We start from the raw sequence: 22,339 nt of genomic DNA, 5'->3' as shown, positions 1-22,339 counted from the left end.
TATTCCATTGTTTTAAAAAAGATTTGTCTCAGACTTAACTAAAATTGGCCATTTTGTGATTTCTACCCAATAGCATTACACTTTTGGAAATAGAAAAGAAAAAATATCTTTTAATTAGTACTTCCCATATCATAACTGCTATTCTTAATTTCCTTTCTTTTTTTTTTTTGTTGGCTTGATAATATTTTTTTTAACATTTTTTTATTGATAAAAGAAGAATAAAGAAAAAAAAACAAATTTCCACCTCCTCCCAGCCTCCCCTTTCCCTCCCCCTCCTCCCACTCTTCTCCCCCTCCTCCCACTCTTCTCCCCCTCCTCCCACCCCTCTCCCCTTCCCCCCACTCCTCTCCCCCTCTCTTTCCAGTCCAAAGAGCAGTCAGGGTTTCCTGCCCTGTGGTAAGTCCTAGGTCCTCCCCCCTCCGTCCATATCTAGGAAGGTGAATATCCAAACTGGCTAGGCTCCCACCAAGCCAGCAGCTTGCGTAGGATCAAAACTGCGTGCCATATTAAAGTAGTTTCTTTTCCTTACAGCAGAGTGGCATTTTAGAGTACATAAGCAGTTATCAAAAAGTGGCCTGCACAGTAGGAACCCTCAAGGGCCTTTGTCTTCAATCACCCTAATGTTTAGTTGTGTTTTCTGTGTTCCCTATATGGGCAGTTGCATGGAAGTGGTACCCAAATGTAAGCCTGATGAAGCTACATTTTTTACTAAATGCGATTTTAAGTGCCTATAATACAATACAGAACTCATTTCCCATCACTCATGATAAATATAAAAAATAGAAAAGTATAAAATTGTTTAATTTTATACATGAATAAAAATTATTGATTTTATCAATTATTTAGTATTGTTTTAATACTCCAAAATTGGAAGAATGCACAGAGTACTCACGCTGCATACCCAGTGTTATGGGCATTGTGAGGAAAGTCATTTATGTGTGTGAGCATGTTTTTGGTGGAATATAGTCTTTACTTGAAAGCACAGCTAACCAGACACACAATAGCTATGTCTGGTCCTTGGCAGACTTATCTTCAAAAAATGAGCAGTGAGCTTATTTGTTGTAGGAAATGAGACTTTAAGAAGAAGGAAAAAAGAAAGGAAGAAAGGAAGAAGAAAAGAAAGGCAACTGACACTACCCTTTGTTAGTAAAGTTCAGTCTTTCAGTGGAAAATTAATAGTTTGGAAAACTTGAATCTACCACAATGAACTTGATGGCTTCACAATATGTTTAAAAACATTTCTGGTAGAATCAGTAGAAATATTAGGAAATGTCATTTTAAAACTACTATTTAGTAAAATATGTGAGTGTTTTGGAGGTCTGCGTAACTCAATGAGTGAGCCAGTATTTTTCAAATGAGTGAATGAACGATGCTACAGTCATGTTTGCCCAAAAGACCCAGGCAAGGACAAGAGGTGTTAGCCTTGGTACCAATTCTTTTGAAAGTAAAAATTAATAGTGTATTTGTATAGCTTCAGTACTTTGTATGATTATTAAGAACACTAAATGTTAAGTTAAGCCTCATGGAGTTCAGGAAAGATGAGGTCAGTTTTGTAAAATTGTGAGGAAAAATATTTTGTTGCTTTTTGTTCTGTTTTAGATCCATGTAGTTAAAGTGTGTGTATAGCAGGATAGTAAAGGTTTTAATGTAAATTTCTATCTCTAGGAAATGAGTTAGATTTGCACACAGGATACTTCAGATGTCTTAATATCTCAGTTTTTATTTTGAAATGTAAAAGATTAGCACTGAGGAAAGAAATGTTTTGAAGGCAGTTGGTTTATCTCTGTTGTTCACTACATATAACTTTGTCAAATCAGTGAATCTACAGAGTAAAATTTTTTAATTCTTTATCAGTTCTTTGATGTGTAATGCTGTAACTTAATGTAAAGGTGAACACAATTTTTTTTTTACTGGTATTTGTTTTTAAAGTACTTTACTGACTGTCAGGATTGGAAGGTCATTTAATCTAACCACCTAGTTGATGTTTGAACCTTCATGCTAAATCAAACAATAAAGAAAAAATAGAGGAGTGTTAAAAAAGAAATGGGTGTGACCTAGAGACAGAACTTTATGTAGGATTAAAAATTTAGCCTGAAAGCTTTTAAAGTCCAATTACATGGGGAGGGGCCCTGTGTTTTTATTTGCTGTTTACCTTTGATCTGTCAGCTATTTTTGGCAGAATGGGACAGGCTTTTTTGAGTGTTCATAGTTTCTTTATTTGATATTCAGACATGGGTCTGAAGTTGCCTGATAACTCTGAGTTTCTTTTTCTTCTAAATATCCCTAATGTTAACACTTGGCTTTTGCTCCTAGACTAATAATAAGTTACTATATATCTGATTTCTTTGAATGTGTAAATAGAAAGCTGAATTTTAGAAGTAGTTTTGCTGCTTTTGTATCTGTCAAACATGTTACATATAAACCCCCAAATGAGATCAATCTGTATTAATAATATTAACAATTAATATGAACTTTGTGCCATTACTTAATATAAAAGTTTTAGTGAAATTGTACTTTTTAAGACTTAAATATATATACAAGTATTTTATTTTCACATATATACATATAACCATTTGGTTTTCTATAAATTTGTTTTTAGTATATAAATTATTTTTATTCAAGAATCTATCATGGCAATATTATGTCAGTAAATATAAGATTTACATCAAAATTTTAAATAGGTACAAAGTAATGTTTCTGTGTTATAATTAATTTTTCCATCCAGAAGGTTCTTTTTGGTTTTTCACTAACATAGAAATGTTATAATGAGCATAAATAGTACATGGACTGTATTTTTCCCTTGTTTGTGACTGGTTCCTTTAGGATAACTGTTAGACAATTTAAAGGATGCAGACATTTAGTACTTTAACACTGCTAAATTTCTGTTCAGAAAGGTACCCCAATTTATAGTCCATTCTTGTACATGAGTGTTCCTATTTATCTACTCCCTCTCCAGTACTGTTTGATCCATTGTGTAGAAATCACCTTTGTAGTATTATGGGTAAATGGTTTACTTATATCTCTGGCTATAAGGTTAGTATTTTATGTTACTAATGTTTTTTGTATTATTGGATTATTAGTATTTCTTCATGGTACTCTTTCCTTCAGATTTTTGTTTTTTTAAATATTGGAGTATACTTTTAAAATTTAACTAAGATCATGTGAAGGGTTGACATAAACAGTAGGGAGCAGTGTTAAGTTACCACTGTGTTAAGTGTAAAAGTCTATGATAGAAGATTTTGAAGGGGAAGAATTTTTAAAAACACTCATTTCTGTGTTTTCACGCTCCAGTGCGACCCCTGCCCCATCGCCACTGTTTGCTGAGTGTACACAGAGATTTGGGCCGTCTGTGGGTACTAGTTGTTTAGGGGATGCCTTGGACAAAACAGATTGTGGTTTTCTTGGGCGTTTCCTCCAGAACTTCTCACATCTGTGCTGCCCTCAGGACCAAAGCGGCCACTTGTACTTTTGGAAATGTCTTCTTTAGCCTCATCTCTCCCAGGTCTTAAAGGGAAAGCTTAGAAACATGAAATACGCGCTGGTTGTCACGCCGGGCCTGCTCTAACACGTGGCTTCTTTACATCTGCTTTCTATGTGTGAGGAAGATGCGGCAATTCTTTCTGTTGTTTATACAATGAGCTATGTGATGCTAGGAATATATGCTCTCTTCCAGTTGTTTGCCCTGGAATTTACCAGAAAGTGTAAGTCAATTGGCAGTCTGATCTGGAGATAGCTTTACCCACATGTAGCAAGACTGCAATGATTTGACAGATGGAATATATAGAATTTCCTTTAGTGTATATCAAAATACGTTTTTGCCCCAAATGCCTAGAATCTGGTTTGTTCCAAGTTTTAAAATATTTTAGAGTTAAAAATCTTAACTCCTAAACAGCTCAATTATTGAAAAAGGTTAAGCCTTATTAGTTGCAATATTTTCTAGTTGTCTTTTCCCTCTCCATTGTTTACATGACAGTGAATTATGCTCTTCTCATAATTACAATTCATGCCTTTTAAAAGATAGGCACCAAAGAAACAAGGTATGATTTTTTTTTTAGAAAACCAAGTAGGTTTTTTGTTTTTGTTTTTGATTTATTGCATTTTGCTGCAGATTCTTTCTTTTTTTTTTTATTGAGAAAAGGAGATAAAAAAAAAACAAGTTTCCACCTCCTCCCAGTCTCCCATTTCCCTCCCCCTCCTCCCACCCTTCTCCCCCTCCTCCCACCCTTCTCCCCCTCCCCCACTCCTTTCCCCCTCCCTCTCCAGTCCAAAGAGCAGTCAGGGTTCCCTGCCCTGTGATAAGTCCTAGGTCCTCCCCCCTCTGTCCATTTCTAGGAAGGTGAACATCCAAACTGGCTAGGCTCCCACAAAGCCAGCACATTACGTAGGATCCAAACCCCGTGCCATTGTCCTTGGCTTCTCATCAGCCCTCATTGTTCGCCATGCTCAGAGAATCCAGTTTTATCCCATGAGACAGAGACCCACACTGGAGCACTGGACTGAGCTCCCAAGGTCCCAATGAGGAGCAGAAGGAGGGAGAACATGAGCAAAGAAGTCAGGACCACGAGGGGTGCACCCACCCACTGAGACAGTGGGGCTGATCTATTGGGAGCTCACCAAGGCCAGCTGGACTGTGAATGAAAAAGCATGAGATTCTTTCTTAAGAATTTTCTTTCCCTGAGAGCCGATTGAACCCAGGGCCTCGGGCAAGAGAAGCAGTGCTCTTTCAGGAGCTGCATTTCCGAACCCTCTCTTTATTGCCCATGTTGATGCAGGTTCTCATTGAACTCACTCTGTAGCTCAGGCTGGCTTTGAGGTTGCAGTCCTGCCTCAGCTGTCCCAGTAGCTGGGATCCAGGCCTGTGCCACTGGAGTTGAATCTAAGTAATATCTTTATAAAGAAGTAAGAGGATCAAATTTAAAATAAGCAGCGCCACCCCCCCCCCCCCGCAAGAGCCAAATACTCTGCTGCTTTGTGTACTCATGCTGAGTTTCTGGATAGGGTTGTTGTATTCCAGGTAACATTGCACCCATAGATCCTAAAACATCTGATGTCTCCAAGCAGGGAAGGGTAAAATACCAAGGATGAGTGGCAATGCTGTCTTCCTGGACAGACAGCATCATATAGTTACTGAACTCTGGTGAGCAGAGTAGGATTGGCCTGAGGTGCAACTCTCTACAGGATCATGTCGTGAGGAAACCCAGTGAGACTCTCAACCTCCTAATGCTGTGATCCTTTAATACAGTTCTCAAGTTGTAGTAACCCCCAACCATAAAATCATTTTTGTTGTTACTTCATAACTGTATTTTGCTACTGTTATAAATCATAATGTAAATATCTGATATGCAGGAAATCTGATATATGACCCTCAGGCTCCAACCAAACTCTCCTCTGCTCAAATGCCAGGCTTCCATTGTCCATCCATCCTTAGTAATTTATCACGATCCCTTAGATCAAAGTGTACTTTATGTGCTGTGAAGGAGCAGAATTAGATATTTCCTTTGTTTTGTCACTCATTTTCAGATGCTCACCCTAAATCTGTTACGATCATTTGTGGTGATTGTGGTAGCTCCTACAACAATATTGAGCAAAATTTTCTTTGTTTTCTAGAAATTAATTTTATTCAAACCTAGTTAGTTCTAACTTGTGTGTTTGCCATTTATATTTTTAAAGTTGCAGAATGAGTCAAACTCATCCCTAAAGTCCAGGAAAGTTTCTGAGCTAAATTCGTAACTCAAGTTCCATCATTACTTTCATTTGAACACCACTCATCAGCTTCCTCACATCCTGGAAAGAACACAGCTTCTGTAACAGAGTTCCTTTGTTTTCATGGAACCAAAATGTGCTTTATTTAGGCCAAACAATAAAAACAAACGACCTAACTACTTTCTAATGCATGGTGGCTCTAGAGGGAGGAAACCATAGATATTTAGAGGCATAAGTGACTCATTGTGCTAGTGCCGTTTTTATGAAGCCGGCCCTGCATGCTTGACTACATCTGCTACTTCAGGGTGTAATAAAGTGTGGGAAAGCACAAGAATGATGGGTAGAGCTGCGGCCCAGTCAGGATGCACTATGTACAGCCTCAGCAGCTAGCAGTTCACCCCTTAGGTAGAGCAAAATCTGCCTCTTTTCTTATTAATTCTACCTATATGGCATTTCTGTTGAACATGCTGGTTATATTCCCAATGAAGTGAATTCCATTTAACCTTCAGGACAAGTGAAACCTAGTTTTCAAATGTAGCTTGCAAGTTTAATTTTCCCTTTTGAAAAAAAATTTCCTTTAGTAATTTTCACTCCTACTTTTGAACACCTTCGTTATTGCTGATGGTTTCTTAGAAAAAGTCATAGTGGATGGAGATGTTGTATTTTTAGATGTAGAACGATGAAATAATTGTTGCTTTTGGCATGAAAGTCTTAGCAAAGTTCTTAGAGAGGGTAAGGACACTGACTCTGTTTGGAAACGTTGCTGCCATTGCCAGCACGTGCATTTCTTCAGCAAAGTTCTAATGCATTTTACTTATGCTTTTTCATTTCATTTGTATCCAGTTTTTTTAGGTCACTTTCATGAATTCAAAGGCAATTTACCAGTGACTTCTGGGTGCTGAGGTGATCCTCATGTGTAATTGTGAGTATTGATTTAGTCATTGCTTTTCTCATTATATAAAGAAAAAGTCACAGTTTGCAAATAAATTAACCCATATGCAATTTCTGGTTAGTTTGTAAACAGCTGTTTAGTAAATATTATTAGTTTTTCATAAGTGATTGTTTTGGGATGAAGAGCGTAGAAGAAAACGTCAGCTGCTGTAAAAGCTTGGTTGTGACTTCCTGTGCACATTGCAGCCCCATCCCCCTAAGCCTAAGTAATAAACTTGTTATTTTGGGAAATAGGGCCCCACTGTAGGAACGAGTTACCCTAACAATTCTCCTGTATGTATAGATGAGTGGTTTACCGTGACAACGTTGTACTTCTGGTTATCTGGGCTTGAAAAGTGCCTATTCTCAGAGAAGAGTGAGGTAAGAGAGATCCCGAGGAGCAGTCAGTTCAGGGAGATTTCATGCTTTGGTACAGACTCTGTGGTGAATATATAATGTACATCAAAACAGTTGTGTTCCCCTCTTTCTCTCATCCCCAAATACCTTTATACTTTTAAACCGTGTTTTGGAGAAGGAAGAACTTTTTCTCAAGAGAGAAGGTAAATTTTAAGGAAACAAATTGAATACTTCCAAAGATTAATTGAAATGCTTTAATTGTTATATGTTTGTTATACAGAAGTAGCAAGTTTTAAGAAAATGCTTAGTTTAAGGCATGGCCAGCAAGTCAAGCTTTGGTAAGTCTGCCTTATGCTGAAGGGCTATCGGAAGAGATTTGGCAGATGCCATGACCGAGTTGCTGTTTCTTTAGTTGCTGTGGAGCTAGTCACCACTTACACTGAGTGAGAGCATCAGGGGTAGAAATCCTCACCTAGTCAGGCCGACTCACAGGGACAGTGGATGGGGCAGCGCTAGAGGCTCTGTGAACCTTATTACCTGCATGGTCACTGCATGGTCGGAAGCAGGAAGTTACACCTCACAGCCACGTGAATGTCTAGGAGATAAGGAAGCTGGGATATTATTTTGCACATTCATAATGGATAGGCTACACCAAGGGTGTGTGAGGACTGATTAGAATCTATCTGCTCAGATCTGTCATTCTGGTCAGAGGAGGAAAGCACTGTGAAGCAGATTGACTGTGGCTTTTGACAACATGTCTTATTCCAGAACTCTCTCTTCCTTTCTGTCTTTCTCCCTTGTTAAGGAATAAAATGAGATATTTTTTCAAAGTAAGCATTGGGCAAAATGATCTTGTTCTGTATACAGTATGTCACTTTAAATTTTTTATTTTTAATGAAAAAAATATGTAATTCCTTCTATCAAATTTTATCAGGATATGAATGATTAAATAAATAAAGCAAACAACAACAAAATTCAAAGTTTCAGTAGGTACTTAGCTTTTCTAATCTACCGAGACAACTCCTGCAGTTTGAAATGAATTCCTACGTAGAAAATGCTACCTCCTCCTGGTCTTAATAACAGTAAACTTTCCCTAAGACCACCAAGTATTTTCTTGTCAGGTGCAAACACACACACACACACCCGGGGGGAATGAGAGAGGGAATTTTCTTTCTCTTGTTTTTGTCATTCTCTCTGACCTCAGTTCCTTGCTGCAGGTCAGATTCAGGGGAGCAGTGACCCAGCTCCCTCTCCCCACTCATTTCTCCACTTTTCTAGAGTGTTGGGGCCTTCTTGGAATTTTTCTACACTTCTGTTTATTGCTACTACATGCTTTACGTGAACTGGAATTTTTTTAATTAATTGATTGGGTGTGTGTGTAAGGAATCATTAATTCATATCTTTGTGGCTTTTTTTTTCTTTATGAAAAGAAATCTGTGGCAAACAGTATAGCCCAGACCAGGGCTCCCTCGGGGAGAACATCTGTGAATTTAAGGGAAGTAGGTCTAAGTGCATTATCTTTAAAAAATATTATTCAGTCTAATCTTGACATAGAGCAGGTAAATAAAAAAAGATGAGCTCTGAAAATCCACAAATAGGCCTTGAATGCCATTTTCCATGATAATGGGTGCTGCCCCACGAACGCACTAATGCTGGGAATGTAAGGAATTTAGAATTGTGCCTTCTCAGTTTTACAGTTGTGTGCTCATGTTAATTAGAGATACACTGACATTTGAAGTATCTACATTAATGCACAGACCTACTATACATTTGTGCACCAAGGCCAGAAATCTATTTTAACTGAAAGAAGCTGCTAATCTGACTGCATATCCATTACATCACAAGCTTTTACGTTTCATATACTGATGTCCATGCATTCTTGCTCTTTATATGCTGTCTGCTGTCTTTCTAATTCATCTCTGAAAGGCCAACCTGCTCTATTTTTACTTCAAACCGGTGTTTTGTATAATACCAATGGAATTTTTAGAAAAAAAAAAACTGTGATTAATAGTGTTTCTTTCCTCTGACTTCCTAAACTTTTGGTTTATAAACCTTTAGAATGGCCTGCGCTGAAGTCAGGTAGGATTTGGGTTTATGGAGTGCTCTGTAGCCTGTGTGGAAGCTAACACCGTGCTCCTCATCAGACCCACTCTGCAGCTGTAGAGAAAAAGCCCAGATCTGCAGATCCTGAACAGATGAGCAGCTCAGAGAGATCCTGGGTTTTCTGGTAGAGCTGTCGTTCGCTGTCTCCATGCCATGCCTCGCCCTTTCATTTCTGGCTTGTATCTCAATGCCTTCTTGAAATCAGACTTTAGAGATTCTGCTTTGTCTGGCTTCCATGTAAAGTGAGACCTTATGAGCTTGTATTTCTTTAGATCTGTTTGTCAAGGTTTTGAACCTAATTGTTTTGTTGTTTAATGAAACTCTCTCACTTGCTTTTTGGAGCAATCCCTGAGTATCACAGAGACCAGTTAGAAAGTTTCTTTTTGTAGCACTAGAACACACTGCTCGAAAGGGTTCTCAAGACTCAGGACTTGGTCCATTAACTTATTCTACGAGCACACTCAGATCTGAGACCTAGGACCATTAAAACGAACTCAGAACTGCTGCTGTCATTATGGTCTCTTTTCCGCCTTATGACGTCTCTGCCTCTGCAGCACTCCTCCGGTCTTTCCTCTTTCATGTTGCTTGCTGCACATTGTGCCATCACAGCTCACTAGGTAATTTCAATTAATTGCTCAATTATCAATGATAGTCACAGAGGACTCGAAACACGCACAGTGGAAGATCTTTAAAATTTCAAAATAAGTTGGTGTGTCATAATCTTAAAGTGAGGCATGCCAATATATGTAGACATAAAACACACAGCCTAAGCTTATCGTTTAAGAGAAGTCCAAAAACTCACTCTTAAAATCAGTGCTTTTGTCTGGCACCAAAGTGTTTCATCTTCGGTGATTTCAAACAACATGTCTAAATTTGATCTTGGTTTACTTTTCAGCGCCAACAATTTGGGTGGTTTATGGAATAAAAGGGAAGTAAGCTTCACAGATTTCTGTCTGAGTGTTGTAGAAGCTCACATCCACAAATTCCCTATAAAGTGGACTTGATGCAAGGTGGGCCTACCTTGGTGCCACGCAGGAAGCTTCTTAAGGGTATGGAATAATGCATTGGTGGTCATACCCCATGTGGGGAAGCCGTAATCAAAGGACAGAGGACAGTGACATGTGTGTCCGTTATCTTTTCGTGATGAAAACATGTCTCCAAGAACAGTGACTTTGAGTACTCATTGACTGCTTCCCAGCGACACCCTGACGCCTCCAAGATAACTCATGCATCACAACAGGATTATTGTAATGCTTTTGACAACTAAGCAAAGTAATATTATGTTTTTGTTTCAGCATTCATAAGGTTTTCTCTAAACTAATAGTGCAGCAAAAGCTCCAACTTTAGATGCTGTAATGGTCCTTTCATGTTTTTATAGGACTGTGGAAAGGCTGCATTTACTGGCTGCATTTGAAGGTGTGGTGGAACCACACAAGGGTCAATGCTGACATGGTCAGTACCCACTGGAGAAAGGAAACAGTTGGGTCTGGAGGTAACCACTCCAAGTTGCCTTCTGAGTTTGTTTGAACCAAAAGAGAGACTCAATCATTTCCCTATATTCTTACATTGCGCTAATTCTCAATGAAAGGACAAATGCATATAGAGAAGGGTAAGTACAGTTATTGCCTCAGCTGGGTAGTGCTCTCAACTGTAAGGTGAGGGAGTGTCAGCAAACACACTACTGCACAGCTAAGGACAGGACATATACTCTGCCCATTATTTAGAGAAAATAAGTCATTGATTACCACAAGTAACTATCCAGTTTAGGAAGGAAATCTATTTTGTTGCATACTTCTGCATTACTTTGTATCGTTTTATGCTAAACATATTGACATGTTATTTTGAAATTTTGGTATGAAGATAATCATTTCACCAATTTTTGCCAGGAATGTCAGTTAGATATCGCCAGTAAGGAGAAAATGGTGTGTATTCTCTTTCTCTTTCAGTGTATTACTTACATATTTCTTACTGCAAGTTTTCGAAAACATGAGTTAAATATAGTGAAAGAGATGCTTGCACAGATGACTGGCAAAAAAGACTTACCTTTAATGTCTATCAATCAAAAAGTTGATTCCCATGATGTATGCTGTTGATATTATTATTTGCTGAACAATAAGACTTTAGCACAAAACTTAGAACAAAAGGGAGGTGTTTCCACCGAGGGCTGAAAGCTTGAGCTGTTCCTTGAGAGTTTCCCGGGGTGGATTTTTCCTGGACAGAGATGCTACTTTTCCTCTTCAGCTCAGTTTCCTATGGACAGAAATGAGCAGACCCACCAACAGCATTAGGCTTTCCACTTCATCTCTTCTCCAACTCTTCTATAGCTTTGGAAGGCACAAGCACGTTTCCACTTCATCTCTTCTCCGACTCTTCTATAGCTTTGGAAGGCACAAGGACAAGGCGTGTTTGCCAGTTAATTGTTACTTTTCCCTGTTTGAGACTGGCATTACAAACAATTAAGCAGCAGCATAAATGAAATACAGTCTATGCCTTTGTAGCCACGTGGACTGAACAGAATACATTTTTTTTTCTAGCTGGGGCAGGCTGTTAAAAAGCCCATGGCTTGGTTTTTAATGACTTCTACTAATGTTCGAGTTTCATGAAACTAACTAATGAAGAAATTTAGATGCAATATTCCTCATGGGAATACTATTTTCTTTTATTATGTATATCACTACATCACAAGTTAGAACAGGCGACTGATAAAATATGTGCTTAAGTTCATATTCACTGAAGGTTGACAGCTTTAAGGGAAGGGAATATTCTGGAATTTCTCTTAGTAATGAAACTGTATGAACCCACTGACTGTGTTGATTCTATGACTAATTAAGTGGATTTTTCCATGAACCTACAGTTGCAGGGCAGACAGCTTGAGAAACATCTGGGGATACTGAGAAATCTAAGCATGATATAGGACAGAGAAGACAATTATTAAAGAACCCAAAGCCTTTGAGAAGGAGATACAGCTGAAGAAATGGGGCAACATCTGTACCCCCAATACCATGAGTAATAGAAAAAACAGAGACACAGAGATGTGTGGACACGAGACAGATCAACTAGGAGGCTTTCTGTAGATCACAAAGTAGATTTTGGGATTGTTTCCCAAGATTTAGAAATACCTGTTGGAATTTGGCAACAGCTATTTAAAAGGACTTCTACATTTTCTCCTGACTTATTGTAAATGTATTTATTTTAATTCAGTGGTTTTAAAAGTATAACTTAAGACATTCTAGGATGTGTAGATTCTGTAAAGAAGCTAATAAGAATAATTTTAATTTCTGCATATAAATGTATGTGAAAATAATCACCCATATAGCACATGTTAACATTATGTGGGAGAACTGGACAGTTCACTCACCAGGTCAGCATTCCCCAGATAGTTGCACCCCATGCATATTTCAGGGCTTTTACAGCCCGCAAGATAGGGAGCCACTCTAGACAGCCATCAAGAGAAGAAGGATAAAGAAGATATGGTACATATATGAAACAGAGTACTAGTCAGCCATAAAGAACAAAATGATGTCACTTGTAGGAAAATGCATAAAACTAGAGATTGTCATATTAGCTGAAATAAGTGAAGCATAGAAAGACAAATAGGATATGTTTTCCCTCTTAGTTCTCATCTTTTTTAAAGCATAGATTATACATGTGAGGGAAATATGCCATATTTAATTTTGTGTGTTGGAACGCATGTGGAGCCAGTCTTCTAAGGCAAGTTACAGTGTGTTGTGTCTGTCTTCTGCTTCCTAGCTTTCCTTCCTCCCTTTGCTTTCTTCTTCTCCCTGTCCCTTCTTTGTTTCACTGGTGACTGCTTTGCTAATTTAGTCTGTACCGTGTGGTAAGTTGAAGATGACAGTTGGCACTTGCCCCTGGAGTCCTGTGCAGTATCACTGTTCTGATGGGGGCTACAGAGTCCTGATTGTTCTTTGTTTTGTTTTGTTTCATTTAAAACAATAAACTAAGGTCTCTCTAGTCCATTCTGTGCAACCAAAAGAAGTGGAGGAGTTGTTGGGATTAGTTTTATTATTGCAAGGTGAGGCAAATAGGATATTTGGAAAGAAACTGTAATCTTTTTTGTCTCAGAGTCTTTCTAAGCCAGAATTAAGGTCTGTCAAATTTTAAGGTTTATTGAACATTTTCTTAGAACAGAATAGGGGAGCAAGCACCTCTTTAAAAAGGCTTTAGAAGGTCCCCAACAGTGAGCTCTCTGGCTATCACTGTATACTTACCAGAAACATTCCCAGCTGTGTCTCTTGGGTGTTTTGCTCTTTGGAGGATAAATTAGACTTAGTTCTTGACACTGGTATTTTTCTTTCTTTCTTTCTTTCTTTCTTTCTTTCTTTCTTTCTTTCTTTCCTACTCTTCCTCTTCCTCCTCCTCCTCCTCCTTCCTTCTTTTTTACTTTTCACTTTTTTTCTTGTTTTTTCAAGACAGGATTTCTCTGTAGCTTTGGAACCTGTCCTGGAACTAGCTCTTGTAGACCAGGCTGTTCTCAAATTCACAGAGATCTGTCCGTCTCTGCCTCCCGAGTGCTGGCATTAAAGGCGTGCGCTACTACTGCCTTGCTGACACTGCTATTTCTTAAGAACAATTAATTCCATTTAAATATAATGGGGTACATATTCTATAGTACCAGAAAGGTTCATATGTCATTTCAGAAGTAGTATTTAGGTAATGGAAGCCAGATTTATCAGGAAGAAGGCTGTGGCTTGGCTAATGCATGTATGCTGATCAAAAGGCAAGGTGCACAACAATCTGAAATTCTTCAAGAGGATTTTCTTTGTGATAGCACTTACCAACAGTACACTGACATTTCCCATGGCAGGAGAGGAATGCGTGAGCCCAGGTAGCCAAGGACTTGCAGCCATGGCTGATACTAAGCACTTGTGTGGGCTAGCTTTCAGCGATCTTGTGAGACGGTCACTTCCCCAATGTGGGTTTTTTTTTTTTTAATGCTAGATGTTTTCCTTTTCTTTTTCTCCCCACTCTCCATGATAGCATTGGAAATGCTAGGTATGTGTCATGTATAATGTCTATTTTCTTCTCCAGATTAAAAGTTCTATCAGGACCAGGCAGGGGTAGTGCAAGTCTTTAATCTCATTGCTGTAGAGCCAGAGGCAGGTGCATTTTTATGAGTCTGAGACCAGCCTGGTCTATAGAGCTAGTTTCAGCGCAGCTAGGGCTACTCAGAGAAACTTTTGTCTCAATAACAACCACCACCACCACAACAACAAAGTTCTGTTGGGGAAAATACATGACTGTTATTTAAGCCTGCCTAGCCAGCTTCTAGCACAGTGCCTGATATATGAGAAGTTCCGCCTAAATATTTATTTAAAGAGTAAATAAATGAACAATAAGTAAGTAAAGGATAAGAACAGATGGTAATTCAGGGAAGTAGAAAAAAGAGCTAGGACATGAAATCTGATGATCAAGAGGAACTGACTTCATTTAGATATCTTGGCTGTGAAGGGCCCCCATGTATTGTACCCATCTCAAAGCAGTTGAAATATTTGATCTCTGTATGGTTGAATCTTAGCTTGAGACTGAATGCTAGGCAAAAGATCGATCACATCCTTTTCCATCCCATTGTAACTCAGCTGTCTTATCCTAATAGTTCCCAGTAGGAACACAGATGTCACACCCTGGACTTTCAGAGTTCCCTTCCTCATCCACAGGGAGAACTTTTCTCATCTTTATTCTCTGAGATTGACCCAGATTTTCAGTCTTTGTGCTGCTGATTTGAGCTTTGGTCATAGGCAGTGTGATTGTTGTATGCCCAGTTGAGTTTTCTCCTGGAGAGACAAGACACCGGGGGTGGGGCCTTAGCTTGTGTGGCTCTTAGCATGCAAGCGCTTGTGCTGATCCTCTAACAGTGATTTCATTTATGTTGTTTGGCTTTTTTCTTTGCTATTAGTACATACATTGGCCAAGAAATCTTCTGTCTGAATTTTTTTGCTTTTGCAAAATGCTATTGATCATTTTTTATTTCTGTTGCCACTTTCAAAAATGGTCTTATGGTTTCTTTTTGTTATTCTTCCTAGTCAAGGAGGAAGTGAATATGAGAGAGTGAGTTAAGATTTGCTTCATGCCATAGACACATATGTAAACCTTTCAGTCTGCTTACAGTGTTCTATATAAACTGCCAAGATAGTACAAAAACGGATTTCTGTGGTATCAAGCAATATTCACCTTTACGCGGGACAAATTATGATCTGGATGCTTTGACTATATGATCAACTATCAAAGAACATCAAAAGTCAGCTTCCAGGGGCCAGTGGGATGGCTCAGCAGGTAAAGGTGTTGTCATCAAGACTAAGGACTTGCGCTCAATTCATGGAACTCACACACTGGAGGGAAAGAACTGGCTCCCAGAAGTTGTCCTTTGACCTCCACATGCAGTCTATGGCATAAACAAACCCCTCCAAATAAATAAAATGTGTACTTCTAATGTCCCTTTTCCCAAAGAAATTATTTGAAGCAGCCTCTTTGCCAGTTTCCTCGAAGTTAGAATCATAGTAAGGATTGATCCAGCCCCATTACACATTTCATAGTTGTAACCAGTGGTCAGCCAATGTCCAACTTAATCCCTGAAACCAACTTCTATGTGTGATCAGCTCTTTTCCCAGTTAAGGAAAATCACAAAGGTTTTCATCTCATAAGAGTGTTTAGTACCTGCTGGAAACGAATCGGCTCCACAACCATACACTGCATGCTGAGAATACTCATAATTCACAATTGATGCTGCACTGGAAATAAATGCAAATGTGTACATAGGTTCCTGGGCTGAGAACTGTGCAGTGCTTTTACTCCCTGCCATGTTCTAAGTATCTAACCAAGACAACATATACTCCAAAGAAGGTAGTAATAAATACCAACTAAGCTATAATGGTTGTGGTTGTTTCAGAGATGTTATAGTCTCCATACAGAATATATTAAGTACCTTGCAGAGAGAAATGCAGCATTCTAGAGTCTAGCTTTAAAAATACACATATTAGAAAAAGGATATTAGAGGTTGGAGAGATGGCTAATCTGTTAAAGGCTGGGCTCACAACCAAAAATCTAAGAAGAATATCAGAAGCACACATCTACTTATTTATTTATTTATGCCTATGTATGGGTGCATATATATTACCTGCTGAGCTATGGCGCTTGTCCCAAGAAATCAACTTTTGGTACTCTTTGACAATTGAGTACAAATTTGTAAATGGAATAGGTATGAAGAAAGACATGTCCTGCTAGTGTGGGGACCAACATAGGATTGGTAACAGCAGGGAGGGAGCCAGGTGCACAGTGAGAAGTTCAGTTTCATGGGGTACAGCTTGTGGTTGGGGAATGTAGGTATGATCATATGATTGTGGAATGCCATGTCACACCAAGTAGATCACAGGGTCCATCACAACCGGAATTCAGAGGCATGGTGAGAGTTTACCTCTGAAAACCTAACTCTGGCAGCAGTCAGCAGGGTTGGTAGAGGGGGCTAAGATTTGAGCAAGGGAAACTGCTTGTGAATGACACTGTACATCGTCCAGTAAGAGGTAAAGGTGCTTAGGCAAAGGTTTAGTAAGACTGGCAGGAGGCTCCAGGGGCAAATGACCCTTGTTGCCTTCACTCTGTTTCTTGTACTTATTACAGCATGGGATTTTTTAAAAGACAAGTAGAAAGGACCTACTAAAATACATCTTGCCAATGTGTACACTCTTATTCATTTCATTGATTAAATCTTCACTTAAAATTGAGCATTTTTTCTTCCCTTTCCACAGAATACTAGGAAAATACATATTTTTAAAGGAACAAAAGTAGGTTTAAGGATAAAATTACCTTGAAAATTTAGAGGCACGAGAATGAATACATAACATGGAAATGCATCTAACAAGAACACAGACAGATATGAGCTCTAGGAACTCAAGGACAAAGGCAGGGACTTGTTGATTTTAGAGGCTTATTGTGGAGCCAGGCAGGTGTGAGCATGAACAAAGTGAAGATCTTTGAGATTGGGGCAGGCTTTTTAGGTGGCTTTCTCAGGAGCGTTACTGCACGGCCTCTGTAAAGAGTGATCATCTCGGGTCTTGATGATAGTGGCTCTCCGGTCAGTTGTCACAACAGGTATGGTTACATCAGATAATTACACTTATAAAACATGTTCTCTTTTACTTGTTCTGTTGAAGGCAAGAAGGGCAGAGCTGAGAAGTACATCCAATGTGAGAAAGCTCCTACTGAAGTGAAACTTAGAAAATAGATGTTTCATGAAATTACATCTAACCTCTCAACTCCTTGAGGATCTTGGCTATTTTGTTACATTATCATCCAGAAAGACATTAGCCTCCATCTATCCATCCAACTGTACAGACAGCATCCATTCACTTATTCATCCATCCATAATCCTTTTATCCACTCATTTATCTAATTTGCCTTACATGTCCATCCACCTATTTATCCATTCATCTATCCTTCAACCTTCTATTCACTCATGTATCTGTTCATTCATCCACCTGTCGATCCACATGTCCTTCTGTCCTTCCATCCATCTGTCTACCCATCCAACCATCTGTTCATCCACCATTCAATTATCTATCTATCCATTTGTCTGTTTACCCATTATTCATTATCTGTCCATTCATCATCTATCCATATATTCATTTGCCTATCCATCCATCCATCCATCCAGCCAGCCAGCCAGCCAGCCAACCAGCCAGCCAATTTACTCATGAATTTGAATTTTTCTCCATGAGAGTTAAAAAAAAGATTTGTTTTATTTATATGTATGTGTGCTTTGACTGCCTTTAAGTATGTGTACCACATGTGTGCCTGATAACTGAGGAGTCCAGAAGAGGGTATTGGATTTCCTGGTTCTGGAGTTATAGGCAGTTGCAAGCTGCCATGTAGGTGCTGGGAACTAAGCCTAGGCCCTATGCTAGGGCAGTGAAAGTACTTAACTCTTAAGCTGTCTCTCAAGCCCTTTATAAGAATTTAAATTCAAGAATCTTTCACATGAGGCAAAATTTAAAAGAGAAAAAGGATAGATTTCAAATAGATCAGGAATTACAGTCTGTGGGAAGAGATGAAATACACATCTGAAAAATGCAAAGGAAACTGACAGAATATCAAGCACTTCCTCCCTGGGAAGCTGTTCATTGCTCTGGACACAGTGTATGCTCTTTCATAGCCTTTGTGTGACTGAAAAACCAGTTTTACTTGTTCTTAGGACTAATGAACATGAATATCAGATATATACATCTCTCTCTCTCTCTGTATACAATACCAAAGTATTTTTCACATGAATTGCATGAACTCTATATCCCACATATATGGTCTAATCAGTTACGGTTTTTGTGTGCTAAAAATCTTAAAAATTTGAATATCGTATGAGAAAGCTAACATTTATTAATATTTCACATCTTAGCTTCTTATACCTTTGTACTTTAAGAATAAACAAAACAGTGAATGTAACTTTTAAAATTCCTCTGTGGATCAAGGTGTATTTAGGTGTTCCATGTGCATCTCCCCCTCTCCACTTCACTGAGTGACAGCTGCCACTAGCATAGTATAAGGGCACAATGCACTCAAGGTTTTTTTCTCGGTATTAGCTCACAACTCTCAGTCCCACTGACTGTGGGAAGACCTGTGAAAGTGTTGTAACAGTTATGAAGTAAGACCTGTGAGATTCCTGACACCCTGGGCTGTGCTTGAGCTAGCAGCAATGTTAGATAAAGCATAGAATGCCACCTGAGCATGCTGGTTTTGATAGCTTTATTGAACTGTAATTGATATACAATAAATTGTATGAATCACTAGGTAAACTGAGGTGGGACACAGGAATGAAGCCATTTCCACAGCAAGGTAACATTTCATTATTACCAGTATGTCTTCACCCTTGCTCCTTTGCCTGACCCAGGCTGTCACTGCTATGCTATCATGGTGCAGTCTGCACTTTATAGAACTTTGGATTAGTGGAATCATGCAGTATATGTTCTGTTTTCTAGAGTTTCTTTCACTAGAGGGATTTGTTTTGAGATTCAGTCATGTGCATGCCAATATCTTATTTTTAAAATTGTGGAATAGTTCTTATTTTATCAATATGCCTTTGATTGTCCATTTATTTTTTTCTGTTTTTCTGAGTTTGTTTTTGAATTATTTATTACAAGTGAGGCTGCTCCATTTTTGTGTGTTCCTGTGCTGTTCTGTCTCCTGGATAAGCAGATGAGAGGAAATGGGGTATTTAGAGGACAAATGTATGCTTGACTTTGCAAGGCTGCTGAACTTTCACAAAGTACAACTTTACATTCCTTACGTCCCTGCCACAGTGAGTGAGCAGCTCAGGCACTCCATATTCTTAACAGCAGTTGCTACATTTAGTCTTCACCTTTACCTATTCTCATGACTTATACTAGCATTTTCTGATGTATGTTTTTGAAAATGTATAATTAATTGAATAATTAATTTAGCATGTATATGTGTGTACATGTGAGGGTCGGAAGACGGTTTGTCGACGTCAGTTCTCTTCTCGCATGGTGTGTGTTCCAGGGATTGAAGTCAGGTGGTCAGGCATGGTACAGGCCCCTTCACACTGAGCCATCTCACCAGTCCTTGTGTGTTTGTCTTCCCTGATGACTGATGATGACTATCTTCATGGATCTAATCTTCTCTACTTTGCCGACCTTTGCTGGTTTTTGAGTTGTGGTTGTTTTTCTCATTGAGTTGTATTATTTTTTACATAATCTAAGTCACATTTTTTGGTGTATTTCATTTAATTTGTTAGTTTTATTGGGGTGGATTTGTTCATAATACCCACTCATTATACTTTTACTGTATATGAACTATTTAATGAAACCATCTCTCTGATTTCTGATCTGAGAGTATAAATACAACATTTCAGAATTTAATATTGATTTTCTATTTTCTAATTTGCCTATTTTTATCTTAATGTCAATGTTTCCCATTTTCTTCATGATTTTTTCATTTATTAAGCTGAAGCTGAGGCTGCTGGTGGTCCTTGCTATAGCAGCTGTGACGCTATGAACTTGCTTCCGTGTGCTGCTCTGGCTGCGTCCTTTGAGCCCTGAGAGGTCATATCCACAATTGCAATCATTTAGATGCTTTCCAGTTTCCCTCTTGGTTTCTTCTTTAATTCATGTTTCATTTACAAAGTAAGCTTGTACTTTAATATTTGGACATATTTTAGTCATTCTTCTGTTACTGATTTCCAGTTTAATGCTGCTGTGTCAGAGAAAATCCCTTGATGATCTAAATGACTTTTTAACATATTGAGCCTTGTATAATGGCTGAGAAAATCCTCCATCTTAGAACATGTCACGTATGCGGGAAAAAGTGAGCGTTCTGTTGTTAGATGCCATGTTTTGGTAAAGCTGATTGATACAGTTGTCCAGGCTTTTGCTTATCCTGGTTGACTCTTTTTAAGGATATTATTTTCAGTGTTGCAGACTGGCCTGCAGTCTGTATGATCCTTGTGCCTCAGACTGATGAGCATGGGCTCACAGGTGTGTGCTACACACCTGAACATTTTTTTTGTCTATTGGTTTTTCACCCAATAAGAGAGATTTTGAAAATTCTATTATTCTGCTTAAATTTTTATCTCCCTTTGCCTGTTTTTCTTTGAATCTGTGCCAGGTGGATTAGTATTTAGATCATTATGTCTACTTGAGGTGATTACACAAGCATTTCTATAAATCATTCATTTAACCTATAGTATTTTTTTATTTGAAATCTTCCTTGTCTGCAAAACCTATTACAGTCTTTTCTTAATTTTACTGTATTATGTATATTCTTTCTTTTTTTTTCTGGATTCTTTGAGACAGAGTTTCTCTGTGTAACCCTGGCTGTCCTAGAACTTGTTCTATATACCAGGATTACCCTGACTTCATGTATCACAACTGCCTGGCTTTTTTTTCCATTCAATTATTTAGACTTCCTTCCCTCCTCCCAATCCCCTCCCGCTCCTCCACACACCCTCCTCCCTCTCCCACCCTGCTTGAGAGAGGGCAGGGAACCCTGCCCTGTGGGAAGTTCAAGGCCCTCCCCCCTACATCCAGGCCTAGGGAGCTGTGCATCCATATAGACTAGGGCCCCAAAAAGCCAGAACATGCCGTAAAAACAAGTCCCAGTGCCTTTATCAATGGCTTCTCAGTCAGCCCCCATTGTCAGCCACAATCAGAGAGTTCGGTTTGATCACATGCTTATTCAGACCCGGTCCAGCTGGATTTGATGAGCTCCCATTAGAACAGGCACACTACCTCAGTGGGTGGACCAACCCCTCGCAGTCCTGACTTCTTTGCTCGTCTTCTCCCTCCTTCTGCCTTTCAACTGGACCTTGGGAGCTCAGTCCTTGCTCTGATGAGGGTCTCTGTCTCTATCTCCATCCTTTGTCTGACAAAGGTTCTATGGTGATATTCGAGATAATAATCATCAGCGTGATAGTGGGGCAAGGACCGTTCAGGTACCTTTTTTTTTTAAAAAGAAAAAAAAAACCTCTTTCACTTTTGAATCATTGTGTTTGTGTTTGAAATTGATTTCTTATAGATTGCATATAATTTTATATAATATTGTAAATCTGACTTTTAACTTGGAAGTTGAGACTGTTTATATTTAATGCAATTATTAGCGTGGCTAAGTATCAATATATAGTCTTTCTTTTCTATTTTGCTACCTATTCATTCTTCAGTTTTTCTCGCCTTCTTTTAAATTTGTTGAGAATTTTTAATTTTTAAATTCTTTTTTATTTTATTTTAAAATTTTTATTTATTTTAAAAATAAAACAATCTTTTTTTTTCATTTTACATACCAATCCCAGTTCCCACTCCCTCCCTTCCCCCCTTCCCTCCACCTAACCCTCTTACCACACCATCCAGCCACTTCTTAGAGAGGACAAGGCACATTGCTTTGGGGAAGGTCCAAGGCCCTCCCTACTATATCTAGGCTGAGCAAGGTATCATCCAAAGAGAATAGGTTCCAAAAAAGGCAGTACAAGGAATAGAGATAAATCCCGGTGCCACTGCCCGTGGCCCCGCAGTCTGCCCACCCGTACAACTGTCACTCACATTCAGAGGGACTAGTTTGGGCCTATGCTGTTTCCTTTCCTGTCTGACTAGAGTTGATGAGCTCCTATTCTATCTTTTTTCTGTTTATTTAAAAAATACTCCATTTTTATGAGCATATAAAAATGATCTGGACAATGACTATCAATCTAATAATTTACTGTGGAGGAGACTGAGAGGGAAACCACTCTCTCCTA

The sequence above is a fragment of the Microtus pennsylvanicus genome, chromosome 5 (genome assembly GCF_037038515.1).
Source record: "Microtus pennsylvanicus isolate mMicPen1 chromosome 5, mMicPen1.hap1, whole genome shotgun sequence".
Lineage (NCBI taxonomy): Eukaryota > Metazoa > Chordata > Mammalia > Rodentia > Cricetidae > Microtus > Microtus pennsylvanicus.
The sequence above is the reverse complement of the archived record's forward strand: the minus strand, read 5'-3'. Positions refer to the sequence as shown.